Source organism: Saccopteryx bilineata, chromosome 6, assembly GCF_036850765.1.
Source record: "Saccopteryx bilineata isolate mSacBil1 chromosome 6, mSacBil1_pri_phased_curated, whole genome shotgun sequence".
NCBI classification, from domain to species: Eukaryota; Metazoa; Chordata; class Mammalia; order Chiroptera; family Emballonuridae; genus Saccopteryx; species Saccopteryx bilineata.
The window spans coordinates 79258898-79274957 of NC_089495.1; positions in this window are offsets into that span (position 1 = coordinate 79258898).

Genomic DNA, 16060 nt, shown 5'->3' on the forward strand with positions numbered 1-16060 from the left:
GGTGAGGGTGTTATATTGAGTGGGACACCTGAATTTATGTTAACACTATAAATTAATTTAACAAAAAAATAATAAAAATAAAATAAACAAGAGTTCCTGACTTTGGGGTTTTTAGTTTCATTTCCTTGCTATCACTTCTATTTTAGTATTATAGACAACATCATACCTCATCCAAAGGATTATGCTTCCTCCCTGTAATTGTTGGACCAAAGTATTGTCGAAGGAAACAAATGGAATCTCCCTTGGTTCTCATTTGCATCGCTGAAACACTATAATTTTATGAAAAACTTACCACATGCTAAATAGAAACAACAGGAAAATAATTAGAGAAAATGCAAACATCTTCATCACAATTACTTTTCCAAATTACAGGGCTTTGATGCCACAATTACTGAATTCGGGACTCAAAATACCGGTATAGCTTGCTTTCTTGCCAAACCTCAGCCTCTCTCACTTGAGAGATTCAATCTCACATTTCATCTGCCTGGGATCAGTCTCCCAGACAAATTAAATCTTTGAGTTTTTTGTTTTGTTTTGTTTTGTTGATTTAAGGCAAAATACAATTCTAGGGAGACTATTCTGGGTCTCTCCCTTTCTAGTTCCTGATCCATACTACCCGACTCTTCCAGATAATAATTAGCAGGATTCTTATGACTCATGCATAAATAAGGCTGCTTTTCCCAGATCAAGAAGAATGCTAAATTCCCTTTTTACCATGTGGAGCCTCTTCAAGTTTCTCTGTTTCGAAATCTGAGTATAACACAGCCTTAATGTTGTAATATCCATAGAAACTAATTAAACTCCCCAAATCACACTGTTATAGTATCTTTACAAACACTCCTAAGACCTGCAGTTGGATCAGTCCCATGAAATCATTCTGTAGCAAAGTACAGTTGAAAGTAACATTAAAAGCCAGTTGGTCCAATATACTTATCATAAAAATAAAAATTCTCAAACCCAAGAAATTAGGCTAGTTCACTCCACTCCAGGATCCCTCACTCTTACTAACTTGTGCGTGGACCATATTTTTAGCATCCATTAGAGATCATAAGCAACCCAGATCTGTTGACATCTTATATCTCAGCCTCTTTCAACTAATTTCCTTTTATCTTCTCCATTATTATAATCCTATTTCTAACCCTATTATTATGTCTTTGTCTTTTATTTCTGGATTATCATTTACTTCTTGGACCTGTTTCTCTAATATGAAACCTTCACTTTTATTTAGTTGTGGTTCTAATCCTGACCACTGGCTTGAGTATGGATCCAATCTTTGTGTCAAACTGAACTAATATCCAAGTCAATTGCTTCTATGAAAAAACTCTTTTGTATAACCCTGTGCCTTCCAAATCTAGTTTCAGAATTATGTTTATTTTTTAATTTAAGATATATGAAATAAAACTTTAAGGCCTGTTAAGCTTGACTATATGTTGTTACCCTTTATTTAAAGAGAGTTGGTATTAAATAGCAATTAACAACATAGGCTCAGTGTGATACAATGGGAAATACATATTTGGTCTCTAGCCCTGGTTCCTGGCACAAAGATCCAAACCCTCAGAATATTTAAGTGATGAGTGTTTGTTGTATGCTAGTAAGATAATTGGTAGCAGGGATTCCCTAGATAGCTCTGAGGTGGGGCCAGATTACCAGAAAGAACAAAACATGATTACATAATCTGAATTTTTAAGCCTAACGTTGACTTCCTGGGAATGGAGAGAGTCTGGAGACTGAGTAAATCACTAATGGCCAATGATTTAAGCATTTGTACCTACAGAATAAATCTCCATAAAAAGCCCCAAACAATTGAAGTTTAGAGAGCTTCCGTGTTGTTGACACACCTGGAGAAGGCATGGAATCTCCACAGCCCTTCCCCAATTTCTTGCGCTAATGTATTACTTTCATGTGGCTATTTCTGAGTTGTATCCTTTATACATAGTAAATTGGTAATAGTAAATAAACCATCTTATTGAGTTATGTGAGCTATTCTAGGAAATTATCAAATTTGGGAGGTGGTATGATAGGAACCCCAATTTTGGGGAAATTCAGACAGAAATGCAGTAACCTGGGGACTTGTATCTAAAATAAGGGCAGTGTTATAAAACTGAGCCTTTAAACCTATGGAGTCTGAGGCTAACTGAATAGTGTCAGAATTGAATTGAATTGCAGGACACCCAACTGGTGGTCAGAGTTCAAGAATTAGTTGGTGTAAGGGGAAATCCACATATTTGGGGTCTGAAGTGTTGTGAGTAAATGGCTTACACAGATAGCCACGGTTCAAATGCAGGTTCTTCCAATTATCAGCTTTGGACAAGTGACTTGAAATTTCAACTGCCTCTTGTATAAAATAGAGATGACAAAAAAATAGTAGTACCTATTCCATAGATGAGGATAACATGGGTTAATATAAGAAAATTTTTTAAAATATTGCCTGGTATTCAATAAATGTAATTTATAAAGGCTTTATTTTTGTGGCCTCTGACTCAGGCACTAAAATGGTACCATTTGCAATGGAGGAACACCCCTGGTTAGGCATGCTGGGTGGATCCTGGTCGGGCGTATGCAGGAGTCTGTCTCTCTGCCTCCTCGCTTCTAACTTCAGAAAAATACAAATAAATAAATAATAATAACAACAATAATAATAAAAGACTTTCTGTTTGTATTTACATTATTATGATTGAACTATTTGGTCTTTTCTTTTTTATTTTTATTTACAGAGACAGAGAGAGAGTCAGAGTGAGGGATAGACAGGGACAGACAGACAGGAACAGAGAGATGAGAAGCATCAATCATTAATTTTTCGTTGCGCATTGTGACACCTTAGTTGTTCATTGATTGCTTTCTCATATGTGCCTTGACCGTGGACCTTCAGCAGACTGAGTAGCCCCTTGCTCGAGCCAGCGACCTTGGGTCCAAGCTGGCAAGCTTTCTGTTCAAGCCAGATGAGCCCGTGCTCAAACTGGCAACCTCGGGGTCTCGAACCTGGGTCTTCCGCATCCCAGTCTGACACTCTATCTACTGCACCACCGCCTGGTCAGGCTATTTGGTCTTTTCTGTTTCTCATAATTCAGAAATTTTATCCATGATTCTTTTTTCTTTTTTTAAAAAAAAAATTATTTAGAAAATAAACTTAATGGGGTGATATCTACTCAATAAGAGTAGTTAGGTTTCAGGTAAACAGTTCCAGAGCAGTTGAATAGCTGATTGTATAGTGTGTCCATCACCCAAAGTCAAATCATTTTCCATCACCATATATTTGTTCTTCCTTATTCCTCCCCCCACATCCCCTTCCCCCTCATAACCACTTCATTTTTATCTATGTCCATGAGTCTCATTTTTATATTCTACCTATGTGTAAAATTATATAGATCTTAGTTTTTTTTTTTCTTTAAGCAAAAGAGAGAGAGAGAGAAGAAGAAGAAAAACACAAGAGAAGCATCAATTCTTCACTGTGTCACCTTAGTTGATCACTGCTTGCTTTCTCATATATGCCTTGACTAGGGGGCTCCAGCCAAGCCAGCAACCTTGGACTCAAGCCAGGAACTGTGGGCTTCAAGCCAGAGACCTTTGGGCTCAAGCCAACAACCACGGGGTCATGTCTATGATCACACACTCAAGCTGGTGATCCTGCACATAAGCCAGGTGAGCCCACGCTCAAATCTGCAACCTTGGAGTTTCAAACCTGGGTCCTCAGCATCCTAGGCCAATGTACTATCCACTGCGTCACCACCTCATTAGATGATCTTAGCTTTTTTGGACTTACGTATTTCACTTAGTATAATATTCTCAAGGTCCATTTATGTTGTCGTAAAAGGTAATATGTCATTGTTTCTTATGGCTGAGTAGTATTCCTTGTATATATGAACCACATCTTCCCTTTCCAATTTTCTGTTGAAGGACTCTGGTTGTTTCCATGTCCTGGCCACCGTGAATAATGCTGCAATGTACATGGGAGTACATATGTCTTTGAGTACCAACATTTTCGAGTTTTGGGGGTAGATATCCAGTAGAAGGATTGCTGAGTCATATGGTAATTCAATCATTATTTTTTTTAAGAAAACACCATACTTTTATCCTTATTGGCTGTACTGGTTTACATTCCCACCAGCAGTGAATGAGGGTTCTTTTTTTCCACAGCCTCTCCAACACTTGTTATTACCTGTCTTGTTGACAACAGCAATCTAATAGGTGTGAGGTGGTATCTCATTGTAGTTTTGATTTGCATTTCTCTAAGAGCTAGTGAAGATGAGCATCTCTTCATATATCTTTTGGCCATTTGTAGGTCCTCTAAGGAGAAGAGTCTGTCCAGGTTCTTCCCTGTTTTAAATTTTTTAATTGTATTGTTTACTTGTTTGTTGCTGTGCTTTGTAAGTTCTTTATATATTTTGGAGTTTAAAAAAATATTTTTTATTTATTTTAAAAAGGAGAGAGAGACAGAAAAAAAGAGAGAGCAGGGGGTAGAAGAGAAGGAAGCATCAACTCCCATATCTGCCTTGACCAGGGAAGCCAGGGTTTTGAACCTGTGATCCTCAACATTCCAGGTTGATGCTTTATTCACTGCGCTACCACAGGTCAGACAATGTTTTGTATTTTAACCACTTATTAAAGTTATTCTTTGTAAATATCATCTGCTATTTGGTTGACTGCTTTTTTGTTTTGTTGTCATTTCTTTTGCTGTGCAGAAGCTTTTTAGTTTAATATAGTCCTATCCATTTATTTTTGCCTTTAATTCCCTTGCCTTAAGGATCATATTCATAAAATGTTCTCTACAGCAAAGGTCCATAAGTTTAGCACCTATATTTTCTTGTATGTAATGTGTTTTTTCAGATCTTATATTTAGGTCTTTTATCCATTTTGAATTAACTTTTGTGCATGAGGACAAAGTGTAGTCAAGTTTCATTCTTTTGCATGTGGCTTTCTAATTTTAGAAACACCATTTATTTTTTTGCTATTTCTATTTTAATTTTAATTCAGTATGTTAACATGGATTCAAGTATCCCAATCAATATAACACCCTCACCTCCAACCATGTGCCCCCCATTAAACCCTTTTGTCCCCCTCCCCCTTATTCCCTTCCACCTTTCTTCTAGGATTTGCTGTCTAATTATCTGTATCTATGTGCTATGAATATGTAATTTCACAGATCCCTTCACCTTCTCTGATCCCATCCCCTCATCCTCCTTCCCTTTGAGAGCTGTTTCTCTGCTCCCTGTGACCCTGCCTCTACTTTTATTCCATTCCTCAGTTCACCTTGCTCGTAAGATTCTACATATAAGTGAGATCATACAATATTTTTCTTTCTCTGCCTGGCTTATTTCACTTTGCATAATAATCTCCAGGTGTATCCATGCCATCGCAAAAGGTAAGATTTCCTTCTTTTTCACAGCCACATAATATTCCATTGTGTATATGTACTACTGCTTTTTAATCCACTCGTCCACTAATGGACAATTGGGCTGTTTCCAAATCTTGGCTATTGTAAACAATGCTGTAATAAAAACAGGGTGCATATCTTCTTTTGAATCAGTGATATTGTATTCTTAGGGTTCCCTTTTCTCCACACCCTTGCCAGCACTTATTGTGTGTTGATTTTTTAATAAGCGCCATTCTGACAGATATAAAGTGGTATCTCAGTGTGGTTTTAATTTGCATTTCTCTGATGATTAGGGATGCTGAACATTTTTTTCATATGCCTATTGGCCATCAGTATGTCCTCTTTGGAAAAATACCTATTCAGTTCCTTTGCCCAATTTTTAATTGGATTGTTTACCTTCTGATGTTTAGTTTTAGAAGTTCTTTATAAATTTTGGTTATTAACCCCTTATCAGATGTATTGGCCTATATGTTCTTCCATTGTGTGGTTGTCTCTTTATTTTGTTAATGGTATCTTTTGCTGTGCAAATACCTTTTAGTTTGATATAGTCCCGTTTGTTTATCTTGTGCTTTATTTCACTTACCCATGGAAATAAATTGGTAAAAATATTGCTATGAGAGATATCGGAGAGTTTATACCCTATGTTTTCTTCCAAAATGTTTAGGTTTCATGACTTATGTTTAAGTCTTTTATCCATTTTGAGTTTATTTTTGTGAATGGTGTCAGTTTCATATTTTTGCATGTACCTGTCCAGTTTTCCCAACATCATTTATTAAAGAAACTGTCTTTACTCCATTCTATGCTCTTACCTCCTTTGTCAAATATCAATTGATCATAAAGACGTGGGTTTATTTCTGAATTCTCTGTTCTATTCCATTGACCTGTATGCCTGTTCTTATGGCAGTATCAAGCTGTTTTGATTACAATGGCCTTGTAGTATAACTTGATGCTACCTCTCAGTTTATTCTTCATTTTCAAGTTTGCTGAGGCTATTCATGTCCTCTTTTGGTTTCATATAAATTTTTGGAATATTTGTTCTATATCTCTGAAATATGCTATTGGTATTTTAATAGAAATTGCATTGAATTTATCAATTGCCTTGGGTAGTATAGACATTTTAATGATGTTTATTCTTTCTATGAATGAATACGGTATATACTTCCACTTGATAGTATCTTCCTTGATTTCTCTTTTCAATGTCATAATTTTCTAGGTATAAGTCTTTTACCTCCTTGGTTAAATTTATTCCTAGGTACTTTGTTTGTTTGTTTGTTTGTTTGTTGCAATAGTGAAGGAGATTGTTTCCTTAATTTCTTTTTCTGACAGTTTATTGCTGGTGAAAAGAATGCCACTGATTTCTGAACATTAATTTTATATCCTGCCACTTTGCTAAATTCATTTTTCAGGTCTAGTAGTTATTTGGCTGAAACTTTAAGGTGGTCTATGTCCAGTATTATGTCAGAAGCAAATAATGATAATTTTATGTCTTCTTTTCTAGTTTAGATGCCTTTTATTTCTTCTTCTTGTCTGATTACAGTGGCTAGGACTTCTAGAAATATGTTGAATAAGAGTGGTGAAAGGGGGCACCCCTGCCTTGTTCCTGATCTAAAAGGGATTGCTTTTAATTTTTGCCCATTGAATATGATGTTGGCTTTGGTTTGTCACAGATGGCCATTATTACAATGAAGCACATTCCCTGTATTCCCACATTGCTAAGAGCTTTGAGCATAAATCGGTGCTAGATTTTATCAAGTGCTTTTTCTGCATCGGCCCTGGCCAGTTGTCTCAGCAGTAGACTATCAGCCAGGTATATGGAAGTCCCGGGTTTGATTCCTGGCCAGGGCACAGAGAAGTGCCCATCTGCTTCTCCTCTCTTTCCTTCTCCTTTCACTCTATCTCTTTCCTCCCCTCCCACAGCCAAGACTCCATTGGAGCAAAGTTGTCCTGTGCACTGAGGATGGCTCCATAGCCTCTGCCTTATGTGCTAGAATAGCTCTGGTTGCAATGGAGCAACAGCCCAGATGAACAGAGCATTGCCCCCTGGTGTGTAAGTCAGGTGGATCCCGGTTGGGTGCCTGTGGGAGTCTGTCTCTCTGCCTCCTTGTTTCTCACTTTAGAAAAATAAATAATAATAATAATAATAATAATAATAATAATGCTTTATAATGCATCTATTGATATAATCCTATGATTTTTATCCTTCCTTTTGTTTATGTAATAAATCACATTTATTGATTTCTGAATATTCCATCAGCCTTGCCTCCTTGGAATAATTCCCACTTTGATCATGATGCATGATGTTTTTGATGTATTGCTGGATCTGGTTTACTAATATTTATTGGGAATTATAGCAGCTACGTTTTTCAGGGATATTGGTCCATAGTTTTCTTTTTTGGTTTCTTTACCTGGTTGTTAAATGAGGACAATGCTTGCCTTAAAAAAGGAGCTTGGAAGTCTTCTCTTCTATTGGATTTTTTTAAATAGCTTGAGAAGCATAGGTGTTAATTCTTCCTTGAGTGTTTGGTAAAATTCTCTTGTGAAGCCAATTGATCCAGGACTTTTGTTTGCTGGGAGTTTTTTGATAACTGCTTCAATTTTATTTGTTGTAATTGTTCTGTTTAGTTTTCTGATTCTTCCAGATTGGGTTTTGGAAGATTGTATGTGTCTTAGAATTAATCCATTTCTCCTAGTTTGTCCAATTTTTTTGGCATATAAATTGTCATAGTATTTTCTTACATTCTTTGTATTTCTGTAGTGTTAGTTGTTTCTTCTCCACTTTCATTTTTAATTTTATTTATTTGAGTCCTCTCTCTTTATTACTTGATGAGACTGGTTAAAGGTTTGTCAATCTGGTTTACCTTTTCACAGAACCAGTTATTGGTTTTATGGATTTTTTGTATTTTTTTAGGCTCTATGTCATTTATTTTCACTGTAATCTTTATTATTTTCTTCAATCTACTTCCTCTAAGCTTTATTTGTTGTTTTTTTTTTTTTTTTTTTTAGTTCTTTCAGGTGCAGGGTTAAGTTGTTTATTTGAGCTTTTTCTAGCTTCTTAAGGTAAGCCTGTAATGCTATGAACTTCCCTCTCAGGACTGTTTTTGCTGTGCCCCATAGATTTTGAGTTATTGTATGTTTATTTTCATTTGTTTCAAGGAAATTTTTTATTTCTTTCCTGATCTCATTGTTAACCCATTTGTTATTTAATAACATGCTCTTTTAACCTCCAAGTGTTTTTCAAGTTTTCAAATGTAGTTGATTTCTAGTTTCATGCCCTTGTGGTCAGAAAAAGTGCTTGACATGATTTCAACCTTAAATTTATTAAGACTGTTCTTTGTTCTAACATGTAGTCTATCCTAGAAATTGTACTATAAGCACTTGAAAAGAATGTGTATTCTGCTGCTTTGGGGTAAAACGTCCTGAAGATATCAATTAAATCCACTTGATCTAGTGTGTCATTTAAGGTCTCTGTTTTTTTGTTAATTTTCCATCTGTGGGAATCTATCCATTGATGTTAGTGGGGTATTAAAATCCCCTACTGTTATAGTATTGCTGTTGATCTCACCCTTTATGTCCATCAATATCTGCTTTATATATTTAGGTGCTTCTATATTAGGTGCGTAATTATTTACAATGGTTATATTCTCATGTTGGCTTGCTCCCTTTTTCATTATGTAGTGACCTTCTTTATCCCTTACTATAGTCTTTGTTTTAAAGGCTATTTTGTCAGATGTAAGTATTGATATGCCAACTTTTTTCTCATTTCCATTTGCATGAAATACTTTTTTTCATCCCTTCACTTTTAGTCTATGTGTATCTTTTGTTCTAAAGTGAGTTTTGTAGACATGTTATGTATGGGTCCTATACTTTTTTTCATCCCTTCATTTTTAGTCTATGTGTATCTTTTGTTCTAAGGTAAGTTGCATAGACATGTGATGTATGGGTCCTATTTTTGTATCCATGCAGCTACCCGATGTCTTTTGATTGGAGCATTTAATCCATTTACATTTAAGGTTATTATTGATATGTATTTATTTATTGCCATTTTATTTTTTAAAGCTATAATCCTCTTTCTTTAGATTTCTTCTCTCTTTTGCTCTTTTCATAGCAAGTCCCTTAACATTTCTTACAGTACTAGTTTGGTTATAATGAATATCTTGAGTCTCTTTTTTGTGTGGGAAGCTTTTTATTGCTCCTTTCATTTTAAATGATAGCCTTGTTGGGTAAAGTAATCTTAGTTGTAAGTCCTTGTTTTGCATCACTTTGAGTGCTTCTTTCCAATTCCTTCTTGCCACAATTGTTTTTGTTGAGGAGTCACATGTCATCCTTATGGGGGCTACTCTGTAGGTAATTAACTCTTTTCTCTTGCAACTTTTAGTATACTTTCTTTTTCTCTTAGCTTTGGCATTTTAATTATGATGTGTCTCGGTGTAGGCCTTCCTGTGTTCCTCTTTAATAGAACTCGCTGTGATTCTTGAACTTGTGTGACTTTTTCCTTCATCAATTTTGGGAAATTTTCAGCTATGAATTTTTCAAACAGGTTTCTATTCTTTTTTCTTTCTCTTCTCCTTCAGAAACCCCTATGATGTGGATGTTTTTTCTCTTCATGTGGTCACAGAGGTCTCTCAGAATTTCCTCAGTCTTTTTGAGGCTCCTTTTATTTTGATGCTCTGCTTCTGTGATTTCATTTATTTATCTTTTCCTCTAAGTCACTGATTTGATCCTTTGCTTCATCCAGCCTGCTGTTGATTTCTTCTAATGAAGTCTTCATTTTTGGTATTATATTTGTCATTTCTACTTCATTTTTATGATTTCAATGTCTTTTTTGATGCTTGCTATCTCTTTATTTAGGTACTCATTATGGTCACCCACTGTTGCTCTAAGATTTTTAAGCATCTTTAAAAATATTATTTTAAACTCTGTGTCTGATAGTTTGGTTACTTTTATTTCATTTAGGTTTATTTTTCTGCGTATTTCTCTTGTTGATACATTTGCATCATATTTCTTTGTTTGCTCATTTTGTCTGCATATTAAGTAGCACTAACTGACCTTGAAATTTGTTATGATGTCTTTATGAGAAGGATGGGGTCAGTGGTACTAATCTCCAGGCCACCTGATTTTCTTGCTCTGAAAATGCTTCTTGAGGGTAGTATTTTTCCTCCTGTCATATATGAATATTGAATGAAGTTTTTCCTTTCATGGATGTGGTTATCCCTTCAGCTTGGCTCTAATGGTAAACCTTGGTCATCTTGATTGTGTATTTTAGACACTATACAGCATCTGTCCTGTTGGATGTTTTTATTCTCCACATTGTCTGGTGCCTGCTGGACTCCTCCTTTGGGTTTGCTGCTTGTGCAGTTCACTGAGTTTATGGTTGTTGCTATCTGCCAACCACTATTGGTTGTGTTGGTTCTACATCTTCTTGGGTTAGCATCAGCCATTGTTTGTAATATGCCATAGGTCTACCTGTCTGGAACTACTGCTCTGTTTGCTGTTTGTGTCTGCATTTGCTGTTCCTGGGTTGTATGGGAGGGGGCCAAATGTATATAAGGTCAGCTTTGTCTTAGAGATGACAGCAACTCTGTAAAAGCCTTAGGATTCATAAAATATGCCTTCACTTTTTAGCTGCTCAAACTCTTCTTGCAGCTGCCTGCTTTTCCCACAGAATCTTCTGTAGAAAGACTGTAGTGTGAGCTCAGACTGGCCTCACCCAACCAACCAATCCATAGGTTGAAAGCTTGGTGGGTTAGGGTGACCAAGGTTGCAAATACAATATTAGTGGGACCCTCTAATTCAGGAGTCTCTTGTCAGGAGCTCAGTACAGGGGATGTGGCTCCTACTTCAGAGCCTAATTCCTCAACCATTGCTGGATACTCAAATGTTACTTCTCTCCAGCAAGGTGAGCAGCAGATTTATATCTAGTGGGGCCAACAGTCCCCTCTGCAGAATTTCTTATAGCTGGTGAGACTCTGCTCTCAGGGAAGAAGACTGAGAGTGTCCTCCCCTGGGGCTAACTGTGTCCCCCTAGAAAGTGGCTAAACTCCTCGACCAGACCCACCAATGAACTCACAGGGAACCACACTTTAAAATTCATGCTCCATGCCTCTCTCTCTTTCCCCTGTGGAATCTAGTTCAGCGGGGCAGGATATCCACACCTGGGCTGGGTTGCTATCAACTTTCACCCTATCCAATGCATGTGAGCCACTGTGCTGGTTCTGACCACAGAGTTTAGAATTTGCCTCAACTTGGCCAAATGTGAGAAACCCTTCCTTAGGATACCCCAATAGCAAGGATTGTTAGGTCCTGAAATATTGATTTCTGCAGTTGCCCACTGGATGTGCCAGCCCTGGGCCTCCCTGGAGGGAAACCAGCAAAGACCAGTGAGAGACACTGCTCATGACTGACCCTCAGCCTTCTTGGAGCTACAACCAGTCAAGAGTTTGTGGCTGTATCTGCTGGCTCAGGAGCACATGAACATACCTAACTGCATGCTTAAGCTGGCTTTTACCCACACTGTGCCTGAGGGAAGGGCTGCTTAAAAGGCCAAGGTTCCCTGAGTCCTACCTCCTGCAGCCTCTGTCTACCGGTTGCTTGTTGGGCTCAGCCACTGAAAAAAAACTCTTGTAGAATCTAAAGCCTGCAGCAATTCAAGGATTAGGAAAGGTAGTGGGTATGGCTCTGCCCCTCAGCTCAGGTGTCAGTCTGTCTAGACTTTTTTCACATAACTTATCAGAGTGTGACCCCAAGAGTCCAGTGGGTGTGGCCTCTGAGACCCAGAGGTGTCATCTACGCACAGTCTGGACAGTTTCTACTGAGTCTTCCCTGAGGCAGAAGCACCAGTCATAGACTTGGGAGTATGTGGTGGAAAGTTCCAGCCTCAATGCCAGAAAACTGAGTCACTGACACACCCCCTGCTTCCTGGCTTCTAAGAATGACCCATTCTCCATGGATGGGGCAGGAGAGATTCCTGAGGGTGAGACAGTTGCTTTTCTCCAGGCTGATGCTGTTCAGAGGGGACTGTTCCATCCAAGAAAGATGGTGACTGCAGTATTAAAGAATGACTCAACACAGGGGTTCCAGTGGCCATCACCAATGGTATCTCTACCTGAGCCACTGATTTCTCATTCTCCTCACAAAGCTTTAGTCTTCTCAGCCTTCCCTCACCATAGCTCCAGGTAAGTGGCTCTCAACAAAATTTTGCACTGGCCCTTTAAAATGAAGATTGCATTTCCAAGAGCTCCTGTCTCTTTCTCATAGACAGAAACCTCAGCTCTTTTCACTGCCAAATACTGTGTGAGTGCATCTTCTTGGTTCTTGGGCTCTAGGCTGGGGGTCCGGGCCTGGGGTTGAGGACCCTCCCCTCTCAGGGCAATCATCCCCACAGTGAGAGTCCCTCCAGACCCTCCACTGCTGCTTGCTCCTGGGAACAAGGCAGCCCTTTCCATGTCTCCCCCATCTCTACCAGTCTCGATGTGGCTTCTTCTGTGATCTTTGGCTATAGATTCCTCTTCATTTATTCCAAAGTTATTTTTCAAGATGATTGTTCTTAAGTTAATTTGTAATCCAATTGATCTTGGGAGTTTGCAGTTCGAACATCTGCCCACTCTGTCGCCATCTTGAAATCCTTGCCCCACCAAAACAACATTTATTGAAGAGGTTTTCTTTTCTCTATTGTGTGTCTTTGCCTCTTTTGTCAAAGATTATTTATCCATACATATGTGGATGATTTTTTTTTCTAAAAAGCATTTCTGAGAATTTCTTCAGTGATGGCTTAATTGTAGTACTCACTCTCATTTTTAGTGTGTCTGAAAGTATCTTACTGTTGTCTTATTTTAAAGATATTTTCACTTGGTATAGATTTCTTTTTTTCTCACTTTTAGTTATTTATTGGTTGTTTCTTTTTTATAAATAAATCTTTATTAATGTTAATGGGGTGACATCAATAAATCAGGGTACATATATTCAAAGAAAACATGTCCAGGTTATCTTGTCATTCATTTATGTTGCATACCCATCACCCAAAGTCAGATTGTCCTCCATCACCCTCTATCTAGTTTTCTTTGTGCCCCTCCCCCTCCTCCTTCCCCTCTCCCTCCTTCCCTCCCTCGCCCCCCCTCCCCCACACCCCCGGTAACCACCACACTCTTGTCCATGTCTCTTAGTCTTGTTTTTATGTCCCACCAATGTATGGAATCATGTAGTTCTTGTTTTTTTCTGATTTACTTATTTCACTTTGTATAATGTTATCAAGATCCCACCATTTTGTTGTAAATGATCCAATGTCATCATTTCTTATGGCTGAGTAGTATTCCGTAGTGTATATGTGCCACATCTTCTTTATCCAGTCTTCTATTGAAGGGCTTTTTGGTTGTTTCCATGTCTTGGCCACTGTGAACAATGCTGCAATGAACATGGGGCTACATGTGTCTTCACGTATCAATGTTTCTGAGTTTTAAGGGTATATACTTGGTATAGATTTCTAAGTGGACATGTTTTCTTTTAAAATATTAAAAATATTATTTTAGTCTTTGGGTGATGTTGTTGAGAAGTTTCTTGTTTGAAAGTCTATATTTTTCTATTTTAAGTTGTCTTCGTATTACACAGTCTTTGTTCTTCGTATTACACAGTCTCACTGGGGTATATCTGGCTCTGTGGTTCTTTTACCCATCCTGGGATTTGTTAAACTTCTTGAATATTTATCACTTATGATGAGATGTCATTAATTATCTCTTCATTATTCATGTTCTAATCTTTATCTTACTTCATGAAATCTTTTTTTTTTATATAATAAATTTTTATTAATGGTAATGGGATGACATTAATAAATCAGGGTACATATATTCTAAGAAAACATGTCTAGGTTATTTTGTCATTAAATTATGTTGCAAACCCCTCGCACAAAGTCAGATTGTTCTCCGCCACCCTCTATCTAGTTCTCTGTGCCCCTCCCCCTCCCCCTAACTCTCTCCCTCCCTCCCTCCCATGTCCTCCCTCCCCCCACCCTTGGTAACCACCACACTCTTGTCCATGTCTCTTAGTCTCATTTTTATGTTCCACCAATGTATGGAATCATGTAGTTCTTGTTTTTTTCTGATTTACTTATTTCACTCCTTATAATGTTATCAAGATCCCACCATTTTGCTGTAAATGATCTGATGTCATCATTTCTTATGGCTGAGTAGTATTCCGTAGTGTATATGTGCCACATCTTCTTTATCCAGTCTTCTATTGAAGGGCTTTTTGGTTGTTTCCATGTCTTGGCCACTGTGAACAGTGCTGCAATGAACATGGGGCTACATGTGTCTTCACGTACCAATGTTTCTGAGGTTTTGGGGTATATACCCAGTAGAGGGATTGCTGGGTCATAAGGTAGTTCTATTTGCAGTTTTTTGAGGAACCACCATACTTTCCTCCATAATGGTTGTACTACTTTACAGTCCCACCAACAGTGAATGAGGGTTCCTTTTTCTCCACAGCCTCTCCAACATTTGCTATTACCCGTCTTGTTGATAATAGCTAATCTAACAGGAGTGAGGTGGTATCTCATTGTAGTTTTGATTTGCATTTCTCTAATAACTAATGAAGCTGAGCATCTTTTCATATATCTGTTGGCCATTTGTATCTCTTCCTGGGAGAAGTGTCTGTTCATGTCCTCTTCCCATTTTTTAATTGGATTGTTTGTTTGTTTGTTGTTGAGTTTTATGAGTTCTTTGTAAATTTTGGATATTAGGCCCTTATCTGAGCTGTTGTTTGAAAATATCATTTCCCATTTAGTTGGCTGTCTGTTTATTTTTATATCAGTTTCTCTTGCTGAGCAAAAACTTTTTATTCTGATGTAGTCCCATTCATTTATCTTTGCCTTCACTTCTCTTGCCATTGGAGTCAAGTTCATAAAATGTTCTTTAAAACCCAGGTCCATGATTTTAGTACCTATGTCTTCTTCTATGTACTTTATTGTTTCAGGTCTTATATTTAGGTCTTTGATCCATTTTGAATTAATTTTAGTACACGGGGACAGGCTGTAGTCGAGTTTCATTCTTTTGCATGTGGCTTTCCAGTTTTCCCAACACCATTTGTTGAAGAGGCTTTCTTTTCTCCATTGTGTGTTGTTGGCCCCTTTATCAAAGATTATTTGATCATATATATGTGGTTTTATTTCTGGGCTTTCTATTCTGTTCCATTGGTCTGAGTGTCTATTTTTCTGCCAATACCATGCTGTTTTGATTATCGTGGCCCTATATTATAGTTTAAAGTCAGGTATTGTAATGCCCCCAGCTTCATTCTTTTTCCTTCGGATTGTTTTGGCTATTCGGGGTTTTTTATAGTTCCATATAAATCTGATGATTTTTGGTTCCATTTCTTTAAAAAATCTCATAGGGATTTTGATGGGAATTGCATTAAATTTGTATATTGCTTTGGATAATATGGCCATTTTGATTATATTTATTCTTCCTATCCAAGAACAAGGAATATTTTTCCATCTCATTGTATCTTTTTTGATTTCCCTTAACAATGCTTTGTAATTTTCATTATATAGGTCCTTTACATTCTTTGTTATGTTTATTCCTAGGTATTTTATTTTTTTTGTTGCAATCGTGAAGGGGATTATTTTTTTGAGTTCGTTTTCTAATATTTCATTGTTGGCATATAGAAAGGCTATGGACTTTTGTATGTTAATTTTGTGTCCTGCGA